The following is a 19039-nucleotide window of genomic DNA, read 5'->3' as shown; positions in this document are numbered from 1 at the left end:
GGAGGAAATGGAAACCTGTACTTTTCCTGCATGTCTGGCCAAATGATCTCCCAGCTTGGCCTGAGGCTACCACCCCCACTATTGGACCTGTGCTTTTTCAAGGGATCAGGGAGCAACATTCCTGTGGGCTGCAGCGCCATCTAGCAGATGTGACAGAGAAATGGCACCAGAACCACTTGGGACATCCTGGAGTCCTTCAAAAGACAAGCACCCACTGTGCTACGTGTTGAGGTCATCGTGAACAAACAAGTATCTGTCCCTGAGAAGTTCACCATCCATCTGGGGAGACAATCACAGGTTCTAGAGATTTATGCAAGCATTTAGGGAACAGGGAGGAGTGAGGCTGACCTTCTCTGGGGTTCTTGAGACGGTTACACACAGGAAGCAGCATTCAAACCAGGTCTCAAAAGATGAGTAATTATTTGTCAAGCAGTAAAAAATGGAAGAAACTTCTAGGCAGTGGGACTGGAGACACAAAGGCCCAGAGGTGTGAAAGACTTTAGTGCATTCAGGGAAGGTTGGAACATTCAAATCACAAGCCAACAGCAACTTTACAGACCAGCTGGTTTAACCGCTTTGTTTTTAGGCAAGGAAGAGAACTTACGCAGTCACACCACAAGTTAGGAGTGTCCACAATGGAACTCATGTATCCTGATTCTTGGTCCAGTGTCCCTTCCACTAAACCCCAGGAGAACAAAGCCTGAAACCAACTCTAATGATGCCTGGTAGGGTCCAATGTTAAGGCTGAGCACTTAGAAATTAGACCTTGAATTCAAGGAGACATGTTAGGTTTAAAACCCACCCTCACCAGTAGCCATGTGACTTTTGTCAAGCTATTTATTCTTTCAAAGTCTCAGTTTCCGTATCTGTCAGATGGGAATTATAATCATCCTTACCTCATACAGTTGTTGTGAGAGTGGAAAGAATTAATCCATATTAAATGCTTGGCACAATGTCCAGCATATACTAAATGCTCAATCATTGGATATTAAAGACTGCGATTTTAATTGTAAAATGATAAAAATTGTCACTTTTTATTATAATATTACTGGTATTTTTCTTATTCAAAATTATGTATTATTAATTGATTATTTACTCATTTTAATGTTTCTTAAGTATTGAGAACTTACTGAAGCTATTCTGTGTGGGTAAGAACAAACACAGAAGCCACAATCCTGTTTTCAAAACTTGTAGGAACAGAAGGAGTGGAGGTGGTCTGAAGGGCCCAGGTGGCTGAGCCAGACACGGTGGTTGAGATCTGCAGGGTGACAGATTTTACTTCAATGTAAAGAACTTTCCCACCCTTCGGGCAGCCTTGGGAGGAAGGTTTCTGCTTGTTATTGGAGATGCTCATGCTGAGACCAGATGAGCGTTGGTCAGGGCCGCGCCCTACCTTGCATAGGGCAGGAAGTCATCTAGTCCATTCCACTATCTGATGCCTTAAACATCTAATTGAGCTCTGCTTTCCAGGGGAATATGATTTTGTAGGTCATCTGGGAAGATAACTGTCTGTTTATAAATTTCAAAGTCATGAGCAATGCTCAAAGAAGTCAGGATCCAAAATGCATAACCTTGTTTTTCAGAGTAATTCATTTGATTTTAGCTGGAAATGTGAGGAAGAGGCTGACATGCCCATGTCAGACTGGAGACAAGGGGAATGAGCCAGAGGGGCAGAAGGCAGCTCAGCCTTATTTCCCCAGTGCTGCCTGGAGAATGTGTCTTCATTCTAAGAAGACAGGAAGGACTTTTGCAGTCCTGATAGCCATATAGGGTATAAAGGTATCGCCTTTAAATCATTACATAACTGAATACGTCAAACACTCGCTATTCAAACATGTATTCAGGGACTGCTGTGTACAAAGCAGTTGGAATATTAAAGTAAATCCAAAAATCAGAGTCTAGATGAAGCAAGCAGGAGTATACTCTGAGAAGGTAATAAGACCTGGGCACAGAATAACTGCAATCCAAAGCCAAAAGGCCGGGTGTTAGAAAACAGACACATGGGGTTGCATGACTCTCACAAGAGGCAGCATTGGAGGAAGGTTTTATGGAGAATGTGAGCTGAGTTAGGCCTTTAGTAACACATAGAATTTGGACCCAAAATGATAGGAAGGAAGAACTTCTCAGGGAAAACAGAAGTGGGAGCAAAAGCATGGGAGCCTGAAAGTATGGGCTGTGGGGGGGGGGGGAGGGAAGAATAGAGCCCCACAGTGACAGACTAGAGCATAGGGAGTGTGACGAGATGGTGTGATATAACATCAGAGAAGTAATCATCCAGCAATTCCAATCCCAGGGATGTATCCAAGAAAATTGAAAACATGCCTCCACATGAAAACTTGTACATCAGTGCTCATAGCAGCTTTACTCACAATAGCCAAAAGTGGAAACAACCCAAATGTCTATCAGCCGATGAATGGATAAGTAACATGTAGTACATCTGTACAATGGAATATTACTCAGCATCTGGCAATAAAAAGAAAGTACTGACACATGCTACGACGTGGATAAACCTTGGAAATGTGCTAAATGAAAGAAGCCAGACACACAAAAAAAAACCCCACATATTATATGATTCCATTTATATGAAAGGCCCAGAACAAGCAAATCTATAGAGACAGAAAGATTGCTGGTTGACTAGGGCCAAGGAGAATGGGAGGATTAAGAGTGATGGCTGAAGGGTATGGGGTTTCGTTGAGGGGTGATAAAAATGTTCTAAAATTGATTATGGTGATGGCTGCATAATTCCATTAATATACTAAAACCATTGCACACTTTAAATGAGTGACATGTGTGGTATGTGAACTATATTTCAATAAAGCTTTTTTTTTTTAATGATCCTGAGTACAGAAGTGCTACAGCTGTGTTCTAGCAGCTGCCATTGCCAGGTAGAAAACAAAGCCACAGAGCCTGGCCACCTCCCCCCATCCTCCCAGAGCTAGCAGTGGGCCTCAGAAGAAGTTGTAGCAGTCAGGGTCAGTTTACAAAGCAGAATACATACAGTTCTGAGAAGTGGAAAGACAGATCCTGAGCAGTAGACTCACACTTGTGGCTGATCCCAATGACAAGGGTGAGGATATAGAGGGGAGGCAGCTGAGGTCTGGCAGTGACCATTACTGGGAGGATAATAAAGCCACAAATATACCAATAGCCTTTCCCAGTCCATCCTGCCCCCACCCTTCACAGCTGCAGGGTCAGCACTGGGAATTCAGGGGCTCAGAACCCCATTGCCCACCACATTCTTCCATGAGAGTGGTGACCTGAGAGGTGACCTGGTCACAGAGGAGACACCCACTTCCCCAGAGAATACAAGGGATCTCCCACCACCCAGCAGAGATCTGAAAAACCAGTGGAAGCAGTACACAAGAAAATAAAATGCTCCAGCACTACTTACTGGAAAACAAATGAAAGACCTCTTCTTATCAACCTGCTGTAGAATTCACTCCCACAGATGCGTAAGCAGAGAAATACTCCATTAAATAACATGAACAACCAAGGTAATAAGGCAGCTCAGAAAGAAAATTAAAAATCTCCAAAAAATAAACTTAAAGACATAAAAATATGTGACTTAAATGACAGAGAATTCAAGATTGCTGTTCTGAAAACCTCAATGAGATGTAAGAAAAGTCATATAGGCAGTTAATTAACTCAAAAATAAAACCAACAAACAAAATGAATACTTTACCAAAGAGATTGAAATTTTAAAAAAAAAGAACCAAATAGAAATTCTGGAGCTGAAGAATTCAATAAAAGAGATGAAGAACGAAATAGTGAGCTTAGAAAATACAGCTGGCCAGATGGAAGAAAGAATTAGTGATATCAAAGATAGGAATCTGGAAATGGTCAGCTCTAAGTCCAGTCGCCGGTTTCAATCTTTAGTTACAGGGGGGCGCAGCCCACCATGCCATGCGGGAATTGAACGGGCAACCTTGCTAAGAGCTTGGCACTCTAACCAACTGTGCCATCCGGCCGCTCCTCAGTTGAGTTTTAATGGATAAACTGGAGTCCTTCAGGGAACCAAAGAGTATTCCGGAAACACTGAATCGTATATTTACAAGAAGGGAAGCATAATCTAAGCTTCCACCTCAAGGAACTAGAAAAAGAAGAGTCAACTAAAGCCAAACCAAGAAAATGGGAGGAAATAATAAAGAGCAAAAATATCAATGAAATTGAACATAGAAAAACAACAAAGAAACTTAAAGCAAAGGCTGGCTCTTTGAAAAGATAGATAAAATTGATTTAGCAAGACTGGCAAAAAAAGAGAGGACAAGAGAAAGAAGATTCAAATTATGATTATCAGAAATGAAGGGATGGCACTAAAGATTCCGTACACTGAAAAATACTAAGAGAATAATACAGACAACTCTACATACATTAATTTGACAACTTAGGTAAAACAGACCAATTCCTAGAAAACCACAACCAAAGCTAGAAGAAAGAGACTTGAGAGCTAAAAGAAATGAAAGAACTTTACAAGAAGTATCTGACTCCATCAGTATGAGCAATATAAGAATAATGGGTATACCAGGAGGAGAAGAGAGGGTAAAGAGAACAGAGAGCTTGTTCAAACAAGTAGTCGACAAGAACTTCCCAAACCAATGGAAAGAACTGAACCCTCAAATCCAAGAAGCAAGCAGAACACTTAACTATCTCAATCCAAAAAGACCTTCTTCAAGGCATATTATATAAAAACTGTCAAAAATTAATGACAAAGAAAAATTCTCAAGGCAGCCAGGGAAAAAAGATGGTAAAAAAGAAAAATCTATTATAAAGAAAAGCCCATTAGATTATTATCAGATTTTTCAGCAGAAACTCTATAAGCTAGGAGGGAGTGGAATCAAATATTAAAACTATTAAAAGAGAGAAATTACCAGCCAAGAATAATTTATCCAGAAAAGTTATCCTTTAAATATGAAGGAGTAATAAATAACTTTCCAGACATACAGAAGCTGAGGGAATTGTCCACCAAAAGGCCTGCGTTACAGAAAATACTGAAGGGGTTTATTCTCCCTGAAACAAAAAAACAAAAGCATACAAAACTATGAGTCAGATGACTAACAGACAGAAGTAGGAAATGGCAACCCCTATTCAGAGTAGGGCATGATATATTTAAACACACATGAAGGTTAAAGGAGGGAAAAAAAGAAAGAAAGGAAAGGAGGAAAGGAGGAAGGAAGGAAGGAAGGAAGGGAGGGAGGGAGGGAGGGAGAAAGGGAGGGAGGGAGGGAGGGAGGGAGGGAGGGAGGGAGGGAGGGAGGGAGGAAGGAAGGAAGGAAGGAAGGAAGGAAGGAAGGAAGGAAGGAAAAAAGAAAGAAAGAAAAGAAAGAGGGACGAAGAAGATAATTGTTACTGCAACTAGAAATGAACTCACAGCATATATAGGGATAATTTGTGACAACAAAAACATGAAAGGGAGGGTGTAAAGATCTGAATTTGCAAAGGGGAATGGAGATAAGATGTATGCAGAGAAAAAGGATTACTGTATATATGAAACTTTCTTTTACATAAACTTAATGGTAACCACTAAAAACGAAAGAAAGAAAGAAAGAAAGAGAGAGAGAGAGAGATAGAGAGAGAGAGAGAGAGAAAAGAAAGGAAGGAAGGAAGGAAGGAAGGAAGGAAGGAAGGAAGGAAGGAAGGAAGGAAGGAAGGAAGAAAGAAAGACCCAAAATGGAGACACATAATATAAAAAAGAGGAAACAGAGGGAAAAAATCATAGAACATTACCAAACTGAAATAAACAGAAACCCAAAGTCAAAGAAACAATGGAGGCCCTGAGCTACCAGAAAATGAAAGATAAAATAGCTATAGGAAATCCTCATATCAATAATCACCCTAAATGTAAATGGTCTGAACTCAACAATAAAAAGACACAGAGTAGCATTTTGGATCAAAAAACAAGACCCAACCATATGCTGCCTTCAAGAGACACATCTCAGCTTCAAGGACAAATATAGACTCAAAGTGAAAGCGTAGAAAATGATACTCAAAACAATGGCAGAGAAAAACGGGTATAGCCTGCTTATATCTGATGAAATAGACTTCAAGATAAAAAAGGTAACAAGACACAAAGATGGACATTTCATGATGATAAAGGGGACAATACATTAAGAAGACATAACACTTATCAATATATATGCTCCCCATCAGAAAGCACTAAAATATATAAAGCCCTAGTAACAGAACTAAAGGGAGAAACTGGCAAAAACATAATTATAGTAGGGGACATAAATACCCCATTGATAGCTATGGATAGATCATCCAAACAGAAAATCTATAAGGAAATAGCAGCCTTAAATGATACATTAAAACAAATGGACATAATTGACATTTATAGAGCTTTTCACCCCAGAACACCAGATTACACATTCTTTGCTAGTATGCATGGAACATTCTCAAGGATAGACTGTATGTTTGGACACAAAACTAGCCTCAACAAATTTAAGAAGACTGAAATCATACCAAGCATATTCTCTGAATGCTTTGAAATTGAGATCAACAACAAAAAGAAAGCGGGAAAAAACCACAAATATGTAGAGATTAAACAATATGCTACTAAAGAATGACTAGGTCAAAGAAGAAATAAAGGAGAGATCAAAAGATAAATAGAAACAAATGAGAATGAAAATGTAACATATCAAAAAATTTTGGATGCTCCAAAAGTGGTACTAAGAAGGAAATTTATATCATTACAGGCCTAGCTCAAAAAATAAGGAAAATCCCAAATAAACAATCTAACATTACATCTTAAAAAACTAGAAAAAGGAGACCAAATGAAGCCGAAAGTCAGATGAAGGAAGGAAATAATAAAAACTAGATTAGAATTAAATAAAATAGAGAACAAAAAGACAATAGAAAAAAATTAATGCAATGGGGCGGCTGGATGGCTCAGTTGGTTAGAGTGCGAGCTTGCGAGTTGCTGGTTTGATTGCTACATGGGCCACTGAGCTGCACCCTCCACAACTAGATTGAAGACAACGAGCTGCCGCTGAACTTCCAGAGAGGGGGCCGGATGGCTCAGTTGGTTACAGTGTGAGCTCTCAACAACAAGGATGCCGGTTCAACTACCACATGGGATGGTGGGCTGCGCCCCCTGCAACTAAAAGATTGAAAATGGTGACTGGACTAGGAACTGAGCTGCGCCCTCCACAACTAGATTGAAGGACAACTACTTGGAGATGATGGGCCCTGGAGAAACTCACTGTCCCCAAATATTTCCCAATAAAATTTATATATAAAGATATTTGATGAAACAAAGAGTTGCTTCTTTGTAAAGATTAATAAAGTTGACAAACCCCTGGCTAGACTCACTAAGGAAAAAAGAGAAAAGGTACAAATAAGCAAAATCAGAAATGAAAGAGGAGAAATTATGACAGATACCACAGAAATACAAAGAATCATAGAAGAATACTATGAAAGACTGTATGCCACAAAATTCAATAACCTAGAAGAAATGAACATGCTCTTAGAAATATATAACTTTCCTAGACTGAATCACAAAGAACTAGAAAATCTAAATAGACTGATCAACAGTAAGGAAACTGAAACTATCATCCAAAACTTCTCCAAAAACAAAATTCCCAGACCAGGTGGCTTCACTAGTGACTTCTACCAAACATTCAAAGATGATTTAATACCTGTCCTTCTCAAACTCTTGCAAAAAAAAACGAAAAAGAGGCAATCCTTCCTAACTCATTTTATAAGACCAACATTACCCGGCTACCAAACACTGGTAAAGACAACACACAAAAAAGAAAACTACAGAACAATATCTGATGAATACAGATGCAAAAGTCCTATACAAAATACTAGCAAATCGAATACAACAATACATTAAAAAGATTATACATCACAACCAAATGGGATTCATTCCAGGAGCATCAGGATGGTTCAACATATGCAAATCGATGGTTCAACAGACACAAAATGATGCACCACATCAACAAACTAAAGGATAAAATCGTATGATCATATCAACACATGCAGAAAAGGATTGACAAGATACAACATCCATTTATGATTAAAGCACTTAATAAAATGAGTGTATAAGGAAAGTACCTCAACAAAATAAAGGCTATATATGACAAACCCTCAGTTAATATCATTCTTAATGATGAAAAACTAAAAGTTTTTCCTCCATGATGAGAAATAAGACACGGATGCCCCTCTCACCACTGTTATTCACTATAGTATTGGAAGTCCTAGCCGAAGCAATCAGTCAAGAGAAGGAAATGAAAGGCATCCAAATTGGGAATGAGGAATTTGAATTGTCACTTTTTGCAACCGACATGATTCTTTATAGAGAAAATCCTAAAGATTCCACCAAAAAACCATTAGGAACAATAAACAAATACAGTAAAGTTGCAGGATACAAAGTCAATGTACAAAAATCCATTGCATTCCTATATACTAACAATGAAATAGAATTTCAGAAAGAGAACTGAAAAAATGATTCATTTTGCAATTGCAACAAAAAGAATAAAATACCTGGTCAGGACAACGCAAGAATAAACTTAACAAAGGATGTGAAGGACACTGAAAACTATCGGACAATATTAAAATAAATTGAAGAAGACACAAAGAAATGGGAAGATAGTCCATGTTCATGGATTGGAAGAATCAACATGGTTAAAATGGTCATATTACCCAAAGCAATATACAGATTAATGCAATCTCCATCAAAATCCCAATGGCATTTTTTAAAAGAAATAGAATAAAAAATCATCAGATTTGTATGGAATCACAAAAGACCCCAAATAGCCTAAGCAATCCTAAGAAAAAAAGAACAATGCTGGAGGTATCATACTTCCATTATACTATTAATGGAGTAACGGACTTATTAATTAGTTATTAATTAATAGTCCACTATTAATGGACTTCAAATTATACTATAAGGTGAAAATAATCAAAACTTCATGGTATTGGCAGAAAAACAAACCATACAAACCAATGTAACAGAATTGAGAATCCAGAAATAAACCCACATATATAGGGGCAGATAATTTTTAACAAAGGGGCAAAAACATACAATGGAGAAAAGAAAACCTCTTCAATAAATGGTGCTAGGAAACTTGGAAAGCCACAAGAAAAGAATGAAACTAGAATGCTATCTGTCACCATATACCAAAATTAATTCAAAATGAATCAAAGGCCTAAATATAAGACCTAAAAACAGGAAAAGATACATGGAATTGTTTCCTAATCTCACAGTTGGAATGAAGGCCATAAGGGATACATCCCCTTTGTAGTAGTACAATCAGAAGGTCATCCAGCAAGCAACCTTTGAACATCCTTGATGACAGGGAGCTCAGTACCTCCAAAATATTCCTTTCATCTTTGAGCAGCTTTGCAGTAAACAGAATTCTATCTCCCTTTAACTTTCTCATTATGAAAGGAGATCTAAGGGGTATATTTTAGCCAAACCTCTGTGGGAGGCCTTAAAAGGAGCTGCAATTGTGTTTGCATCTCTTTCCCTCACTGAATCAAGAGTTTCTAAGGGCAGGGGCCATGTTTGATTTTATATCCCTATCTCCTGAAATATGGCCAGACACAGAGAAGGAAGTTCTGAAAGTTTGGAGAAGGAATGAGTGAACCAAAGAGAGAAACCATAGGATCTGATGCTTCTAACCAAGCCCTTCCCCCTGGAGAGTTTCTCTTTTCTAGGTTTCAGGGGCATGAGCCTATCTTGATGCTCTGTGCATTTCTGGGGCCCCTCCACTGCTTTCACCCTGTCTTCTGCCCCATGAATGATGGCATTTTGGAACATTAAATTTCAGATTTTCTGGCCTTCCCACTGTCAGAGAATTCCTCTAGTCTCAGCTCACTCCAGGACTCTCCAGCATACTTGCCACTCGGATGAGCTTGGATGGCAGTTCTAAGTGCCTCGGACATCCCAACTGAACGTTCCCCCATCACTACAGCTGTTCAAAATGGACTCATCATGCATTTAGCAAGAGTGGCACCCTCCTTGGACTCTCCTGCCTCTTGTTAGTAGCAAACATGGCAGAAAAATATTTTGATCAATTAACAAGTACATTTTCATTCTCTCTCTTTCTTTCTTTCTTTCTTTTTTTTTTTAATACACATCCTTCTCCCATTAAAAGAAAATCAGGAGGCTAAGACATTTAGGACTTATTGCCTCCAAATAAAGCTGGCATCGCTGAAAAGTTGTGGTAAAGCAAAGAATCTAATTCTTGGCTTTTGAAGTGGGCTTTTGAAATTCATAGCGAGAAAGTCTTGGAAGCCAAGATTCTGGTTTGGAAGAAGCAGGCTTTTTCAGATAGAATAGGGTTGTGAGTTCTAGAAACATGGTTTGGGACATGAAAAGCAGCGTCTAAGGAATTGGGGCTTTAATTTCAGCCATTTGTGGTTTTTCCTTTTCCCTTTAAACACAACCTCATCACAACAGCTCAGGACTCCCACACCTTTACTCCTTCCCTGTTGCCCTGTGCCCCGGAGCCCTTATCCCTCCAGGCCTGCGATACTGTAAGGATTTACTGAGCATCATGGCTCCACCTTATGCTCCCCTAGCCATCCTACACAGCTTCCCAAGGTGATCTTTCTGAAATCCTCCCTCAGAGCCCACCCTCCAGTGTTTTCTCTTTGCCTTCTAGAAACAATTGATATCAACTCAATAGATACTTATCACCTGCTAGATGCTAGACATTGCACTAGACTGGGGTCAGCCAACTATGACCCCTGCGCCAAATCAGGCCCACTGCCTGTTTTTGTAAATAAAGTTTTATTGGCACACAAGCCCCTCACTCATTTACATGTTATCTATGACAGCGTTCATGCAAAGAAGACAGAGTCAAGTAGTTACAACAGGGGCAGTATGGCCCCAAAAGCCTCAAATATTTACTACCAGGCCCTTTACAGAAAAAACTTGACTGACTTCTTTTTAGATACTGAGGCCAGCAAAATAGACATGGTCCACTGCTGTTACAGGCCAAGGCCTTCCACATCCCTCCTTTGCCTGCCATTCCTGCCCTTTCTCCCACCACCCTCTCTGCATGAGTCCTCTGAGAGTACACTGGTTCCTAGGTTTTGGGAATTCATCTATCAGTAAAAATAATTTTTCTAATGACAGAGGATGGACGTAAGTAAGTTTGTCAAGTAAGTACATTTTAAAAAACCACCTACCGTCTAATATCACTCCTATTTTATAAGGGGGGAAAACATTTTAACATTAGGAAGTAGCAAGGATATCTCTAAAAATGAACATTCCTCAAGCTACGTTATTTTTATGAAATTCATTCTCCTGGCTTTATTTTTCTCGTTTTGCTATGAACGATAAGCACACTTCACGAATTCTCAAAGGTTTGTGGTCAGGCCCTTAGGAACTTTGGATCTAATCCAAGCAACCTGGTTTACTTTGTATGACGCAAACTCGTTATGAATCTGCCCAGGCCATTTTGCATCTAGAACGCACTTCCTCCTCCTCTCCTGCTCACCTCTCAAGGCCCAGCTCTGAAGGGGTAGAAGAGTCGAGTTCCCTCCAGCCTCAACCTAAAGGCCCAGCGTCTCAAACGGGCCACCAGGCTGTTGGCAGCACAGATGAGTGCTAAGGCTGTATCTCTGTCAGCCACAGAGCACAGCGACAAGGGTGCCAGGAGGGCTGTCTAGAGTGTGGCCCTTCCACTGGCACATGCAGGTGAACCCATTTGACGGGCATGCTGACAGCCCCATGGCAGAGGTTCTCACTCAAATGCCAGAGAGGTGAGTACTAGCTTCCTGACTGGCCTCTCACATGACCCAGGATGCCATGAGGGCCCCGGGTGGCCGCAGCCAGCTCCCAATCAGCAGGTGGTGGCAGCAGCCCCAGGACACTGGATACTCGTTGCTCACATGAAGCTTCTGGAATCTACTTAAAATAAATTATAGTTCTACCATGAAGATAATCCCAGCAAAGCCTGGTGCCAAGCACACTTTTCTGCCTGACTTTCATTCAGGGACAAACATTCTCCAAAAGCCCCACTCACCCAGCCTTGTTGCGTGTGAGTGAGTATGTGTGTGTGTGTGTGTGTGTGTGTGTGTGTGACCACTCGTGAAATTCTTCCACCATGCCGGAGATATGAACATTAAGCATCCTATCATTTTGCAAGCAGGGGTCAGGTTAGCAGCTCTCTAAACACCCTCATTAGGAGTTAGAGGTTTCGTTGTCTTTCTGAGCTGGTCTATAGCCAAGTTGTTCCCATTCTCGGTCATTCCCATTTAATCCATTTGTGAGACCAGGAGGAGGGGAGGTTAGATTTCCAAGGGGAAATTAGAGACCCTGAGCCAAAACTGGAAAGAAATTTTGAGATCACCTGGCCCTAACACCTCACACTACTAAGAGGGATACTGAGGCCCAGAAGGAAAATAAAATTGCTCTCAAGACCCCACCGGTAGAACTGAAACTAGAAATAAGACCTCCTTAGTCAGTCCAAACCTCTTCATCTATATACTGAAATGTCCAGTTTATCATTTCCCGTAATCCAGAATGAAGGTCATTTTCCTTCTAGAAAATGAGAGAATGGGTACCAGCTCAGACAGGACATGGTGAAGAAAGGGGAGGCTGCGGTGAAGGGAAAGAATGTCCAATGCAGCAGATAGTTACATATCACGTACTCAACCTTCATAGTTACATTTCCATTAAAGGCTGAGGGAACAAGGTCCCCACAGTTTAAGTAAATACACCAAAATTTTGTTCTTTTAACACCTTCGCATTCAGACCAGAAGGGGAAGTTGAGGTCCCAAGAAGGGGCAGGCACAAAGTGAAGGTCACACACAGTCAGGAGGAGGGTGGGATGAGGGGCGTGGCCTCAGAATCCAGTCTAGCTATTTCCTTGGCAGTAGGTCAGACCACCAGCAAGCCCTGTCCTGAGGCTACCAGCCAATCTTGAACTTGGGGCTTCATCTCAGCTTTCCCTACAGAGAGTCAGCTGTTCTTTCAGGCCAGTTGGTGCCAGGTTGATATTGTATTTCTCTCTTTGGTGCCAGAGCCAGGGACACGCTTTCTCCCAGCCTGTGGCAATCCCCCACAGCGTGATTTCTGTGTGGCCGCCCAGGGAACAGCTGGCTCAGGAGTTGGCAGGCTGAGGTTCTGAGTCAGGCCTGGCAAGCTCCCTGAGGATCACCTGCCTGCCAGAAGGGCTAGGGTTTACTGACCTCTGTCCATGTGTCACAGTAGGACATGCTGACCTCTCCCTGTGACTTAAGCACATGGGTTGGGCCGTCTGGGGCAGGTAGAGCAGGAACTCTGAAAGTAATTCAGGAAGTACCCCTTCCCTGAGGTGTCTTCATAGCAGAGAGGCACCGGTCCCAGCTCTTGCCCTCATGCAAGGGGAGTGGACAGTCTTGGCCTCGGAACCGCCAGTTCCAGACCTGTCTCCAGCATACCCATCTTGTGGGGACTGTCTAGGAAACCAGCAGATCAGCTCGGCAAAGGGTGGAGTGAAGGAAGATGCCCTTCCCCAAAGAAAGAATCAAGAGCATCAGAAAGTAACAACCTGCCCATGGCCCAGATGCCCCAAATTCTATGGGCTGAAAGACCTTGAAGATCTAGCCCAAGTCCTTCATGGTACACGAAAGAAAAAAGAGAACCAGAGAGGGAAAGAAGCTTGCCAGGGGTCACACAGCACCTTAGAGCTGTGGGAACATCACCAGGAGCTATCAGGTGCCCTCACAGGGTGAGTGTCAAGTGCAGTTGTAGTCATTACACTTTACAGCATCAGGCATTGCACAAAGCACTTAGATGCAGTGCCTTTTTAATACGTTCAGCAATTATTATCATCATTTGCATGGAAATTAACCCGAAGACCCTCATGACTGTCTAGTCATCGCTGGTCCTTGTTTCCCCCTCACTATCAAGGCCAGTCCGCGCAGCAGTAAAGCCAGCCATCGCTAGAGGACTGCTGGAACAGGAGAGAAGGGAGCTATGAACAGAATTCCGGGGAACCAAGGTCCCAAGGGCCACAATATAGACTTAGAACAATCAAACTGGGAGGAACCTGGGGAGGGTGGGTGGACAGAAGGAGGAAATGTATAAAGAGCAACACCAGCCCGAGATAGACGTTAAAGGGGAAACTGCTTTCCAGACCGTCCCAGCTCCCAGCCCTGTGGTCCTGTGGTCACCCTCCCAGTGCTGTGGTGAGAGTGACTCATGGGGCTACCACAGCAGGTGGGATTCCCCCGAAAATGAAACCAGGGCCAGATGCGTTGGTGGGAGCCTTGTGCAAGAAGCTCCTCTGCTGTGTCATTCTCCCTGCACGGTGCCGTCTGTTTGGGTGATGCCCTATGATAGAGGCGGGGACAGGGTATCTCCTTGCAGACCCACCCTGTGGTTTCCACCAACCCACAGAAGGCACATTCAGCGGCTTGAACGTACAAATGGGAGTAAGGAGTGGGAGGGGGCCTTTGTGAAGTCTTTGAATAAGTCAATGTGGGAAATCCCAACTCTTCAACTTATAAATGATGACCATGGGCAGTCCCACGTCTATATATGGGTCTTAGTTTGCCCGTCCTTAAAGTGAAGGCATTAGACCAATAACGCCATTGTTATGCCCCCAACATTAAGAAGGGCAGGACACTACTGGACACGTTTTAGAAAGCAGATGATCCAGTTTGCACACAAGATGGCCCAGAGGATTTCCCCATGAGTCTTTTTGGTCCATGTTTAGTCTAGCTTTGCCAACCTTAAGTGAGTGTCCCCTCTGTGATTTCCCTTCTCTCTCTCCCTCTCTCTAGTTCCCTTAGATTCTTCCCTTTAAGGTTTTTTCCTCTTATCAGTCAGGGGAGCCTTATAGGAGGCTTGGCATGCTATGGACAGAAGGCGAAAATGAAGGCAAGTCCTTCTCTATCAAACCACAGGGCAAAAAATCTGCAAAATAAATCTATGAGTAAAATCAGCTACCTCTTAGCTACAACTGGTGTGTTATTCTACTCAAAGGACCACTTGGTCTTTCCAAAGGAAGCAAACCATGTAAAATATATATATATATATAGTCTGAAAATTAAGTTCACAAACTTGTTGCAACGATGTTGCTAACCTTCTTTGATATCAGAGGGATTATTCATTATGAATTTGTACCAGCTGGACAAACAGTTAACCAAGTTTAATATGTGGAAGTGTTGAAAAGGCTGCGTGAAAAAGTTAGACGACCTGAACTTTTCGCCAACAATTCATGGCTCCTGTATCACGACAATGCACCAGCTCACACAGCACTGTCTGTGGGAGTTTTTAGCCAGTAAACAAATAACTGCATTAGAACACCCTCCTACTCACCTGATCTGGCCTCCAATGACTTCTTTCTTTACCCGAAGATAAAGGAAATATTGAAAGGAAGACATTTCGATGACATTCAGGACATCAAGGGTAATACGACAACAGCTCTGATGACCATTCCAGAAAAAGGGTTCTACAATTGCTTTGAAGGGTGGACTAGGCACCGGTGTCGGTGCATAGCTTCCCAAGGGGAGTACTTCGAAGGTGACCATAGTGATATTCAGCAATGAAGTATGTAGCACTTTTTCTAGGATGAGTTCGCGAACTTAATTGTCCAACCCCACATATCCTCAAGGAAGAATCTGCTGAAAACAGGATTGTCAAAAGTCAATTTGCCAAATAAATGATCGATTCACTGCCTTACTGAGAATGTTCTTCACATGATGTAATTTTACCACCATGATAGCAAAATTGTCTATGTCCTCATTAGGTGGACTTAGCCCCAAGATAATGCAGACTCTGCCAAGGTCACCAACTGACTTCAAGGATTGCTCTGGGAGTCATTTCCATTCCAGCCAATGGGAAGGGGAGAAACACATGGTTTAGCCCACGTGGGAGGTGCACATCACCACCACTCACATTTCACGGCCTGGCTCTAAGTCGCATGTCTACCTATGTACAAAGGGGACTGAGCATAGATAGAGTCCCTGCACAGGCAGCCTCTCCCCGGTGACAACTCTGGAAGCCCTGCAAAGGCAGCACTTATCCCCACTGGGCAGCCAGCTGTTCCTGCCACATATATGATTCAGACAGCACGCTCTTCTCAAACGCTCCATCCTATGTAGCCATGTGTGGGCCCGTTCTTACGCACAGCTATTTCCTCTGTTTGGGCAGACTTACATCTCGTACCTGCCCCTGCCCCAGACGTGGACCATGTGAGGGGGTGGACTTTTCCTTAAACACCACCCACATGTGTCCTCGTGCTCAGCTCCAGCTGTGGCCTCAGCCTGCGTTTCTACCCTGGCTCTGAGTCTGCCTTGGCATCTCCTTTGGCCCTTCCAGTCCATGAATGGGTTTCTCCTTCAACACAATCTACTCTTTTCTCTAGTTTTAAAAATTTTTCCCCCCATCCACCTTGAAAGGGAAGGTCTATAGAGCTCTAGGAAACACAGACTGAAGGCAGAAAGCTTAGCCCTGAGTGGCTACCCAGAGAGGCCACATTTTGAATTCTTTGTGGTAACAAAGGAAGAGGGAACCCTTGCTCTTTGAAACTGGGAAAGCTGTCCTGGCCCTTCTTTGCCCTCACCACAGAAAACTCCCTAAACAAATCATTTAAATATAGGAAACAAACAAACAAAAAACAATGTGGAGACTTCTGTTTCTAGCCAAAATGGAGTAACAGGGAGTGACTTATCCTCCTGCCTGAAACAACAAAAAGAAGAAAGGAAGGAAGGAAGGAAGGAAGGAAGGAAGGAAGGAAGGAAGGAAGGAAGGAAGGAAGGAAGGGAAGGAAAGAAGGAAGGAAAAAAGGAAGGAAGGAAGGAAAGAAGGAGGGAGGAGGAGGGAGAGAGGGAGGGAGGGAAGGAATGTGGGAAGGAGGGAAGGGGGAGGGAGGGAGAGAGAGAGAAGGGGAGAGAGAGAGAAGGGGAGAGAGAGAGAGAGAGAGAGAGAGAAGAAACAATCAAGACACAAAACAGTGGTTTTCAGGACACTTGCAGTCACACAACAGAGGATAACCATGCCTAAGAGACCAAAGCAAATGAGATGAGCCTATGGTTGCCCCACCTCACTACCTTATGAGAATTCTCTACCTGTGGCATATGAGGGGGAACTGAGGCAGAGCTGGCAATCTCCCTGAGTTGAAGAGATGGAGCTGAGTCCAGGGGATAAAAGCAGCCAGAATTCATAACACAGAGCACCAGAGAAGAGATCTCTGGACAGAGAGAGAACCTCAGAAATCTGCATAGGACTCTCCAGGGACCCATCAACCACATCATGACGAAAGTATCGGAGGTGGAAGAAAGAACCACCCAAAAGAATTAGAGGAAACAGAGCCTAGCGCTCACGTAAGGGTAGGAACAGTGCCCACAGCCACCAGTCAGACTGGAAAAACTCATAAATCACAGGGCATAGGGTACAGCACTCAAGAAGGTCTTGCCTCAGTAGTGAGGAATAACCAGCCCTAAACTGCACTGCTTAAGACTCTCCTAGCAAATCACAAAGGGGAGACCTGAAGGAATCACGCTGTTTCCAAGTCTTAACTGCATCCCAGAACAAAATTCAAGACTTATAAGAATACAAATACCCAACACCAACGAAATAAAATTCACAATGTCCAGTATCCAATCAACTTACCAGGCATGCAAAAAAAATCAGGAAAACATGACTCATAATGAGGTCAATCAATCAAAACTAACTCAGAACCAACACAAATGTTAGAATCAGCAGAGAAGGACTTCAAAGAGTTATTATAACTGTACTCCCGAGGTTCAACAGTTAAGTAGACATGGAGAATACACAAGAAGACCCAAATCAGACTTCTAGAAATCAAAACACAACGCCTGAGATGAAAAATACACTGATGGGTTAATAGTAGATTGGAGAGTACAGAAAAAAAGAAAAGATTTGTAAACTTGAAGCCATAGCAATAGAATCTATGCAAAATGAAACAGTGAGGAAAAAGAACTTATAAAATAAGAAAGAGCATCAGCGAACTATGGGACAACTTCCGGTAAAGATGGACCAGCTTCCCTTGAGCGTTCATTCTTTCAGCCTTCGCCTTTTAGACCCTCAAAGGCCGGAGACTCACCATTGAGGACGGCTTTGTCCTCCCAATGGTGCTCTTACTCAAAGGGTTTTTTAGGGTGTGTGTGTGTGTCTGTGTGTGTGTGTGTCTGTGTGTGTGTTACAGTTTTTAATGTTTTCTTTAAGTGAAATACACCTATAAATAAGTACACATATCATGAGTGTACAGCTCACTTCTTTTCAAAAATATTTATAAAAACTTTTCATTTGGGAATAGTATTAGATTTGCAGAAAAGTTGCAGAGATAGCACAGAGGTTTCTTGTGTACCATTCATCCAGTTTTGCCTCATGTTAACATCTTACATAACTGCAGTGTATTTGTCAAAATTTAATTGGTACATTACTATTAATGAAACTACCAACTTTATTCAGATTTTGTCAGCTTTTTCCATTAACGTCTTTATTCTGGTCCAGGATCCAATCCAAGACACTATGTTGGATCTATTCCTTAAAAGGTTTAAAGTTGAAACCCTAAACCCAAGAGTTGTCTTATGGGGAGTCAGACATCAGTGGCCCTGTGGTACCACTACTTACTACCCACACTTTATACCCACAAGATCAGACACAGACTAGGACTCTGTCTTGGAAATCCCCTAATATTCATTACCAGAGTAGCATGAGCTCATCGCAAAAAGCGGAAAAAAAAAAAACCCTAAATATATGGAAAGTAAGACTACAAACAAAATAAATAAATACAACAACAGATATAGCAAGTGAGCACTATGTACTACATGAAACAGAAAAATAGACTAAGAATTTAAAATAAATACAATAAATATTTACATTATGAGATATAGACAACAAATTGATTTTAAAAATCAAGTGGAAATATTCACATTACATCAGAAAAATGATAGGATAGATTCAACTAAAGAAGAGCTGAATTAAAAGATTACACTGAGGGATCCTGCAAGATGGTAGCAAGAGAAAAAAAGTCCTAAGAAATAGGGACATTCGAAGTAGAAGTTCCAGCATGCAAATAATAGGCGTTCTAACAAGAGAGAGAAAAACAAAAGTAGAAAGGATAAAATA

This window comes from Rhinolophus hipposideros, assembly GCF_964194185.1.
Source record: "Rhinolophus hipposideros genome assembly, chromosome: 11".
Lineage (NCBI taxonomy): Eukaryota > Metazoa > Chordata > Mammalia > Chiroptera > Rhinolophidae > Rhinolophus > Rhinolophus hipposideros.
This window is presented reverse-complemented; position numbering follows the sequence as displayed.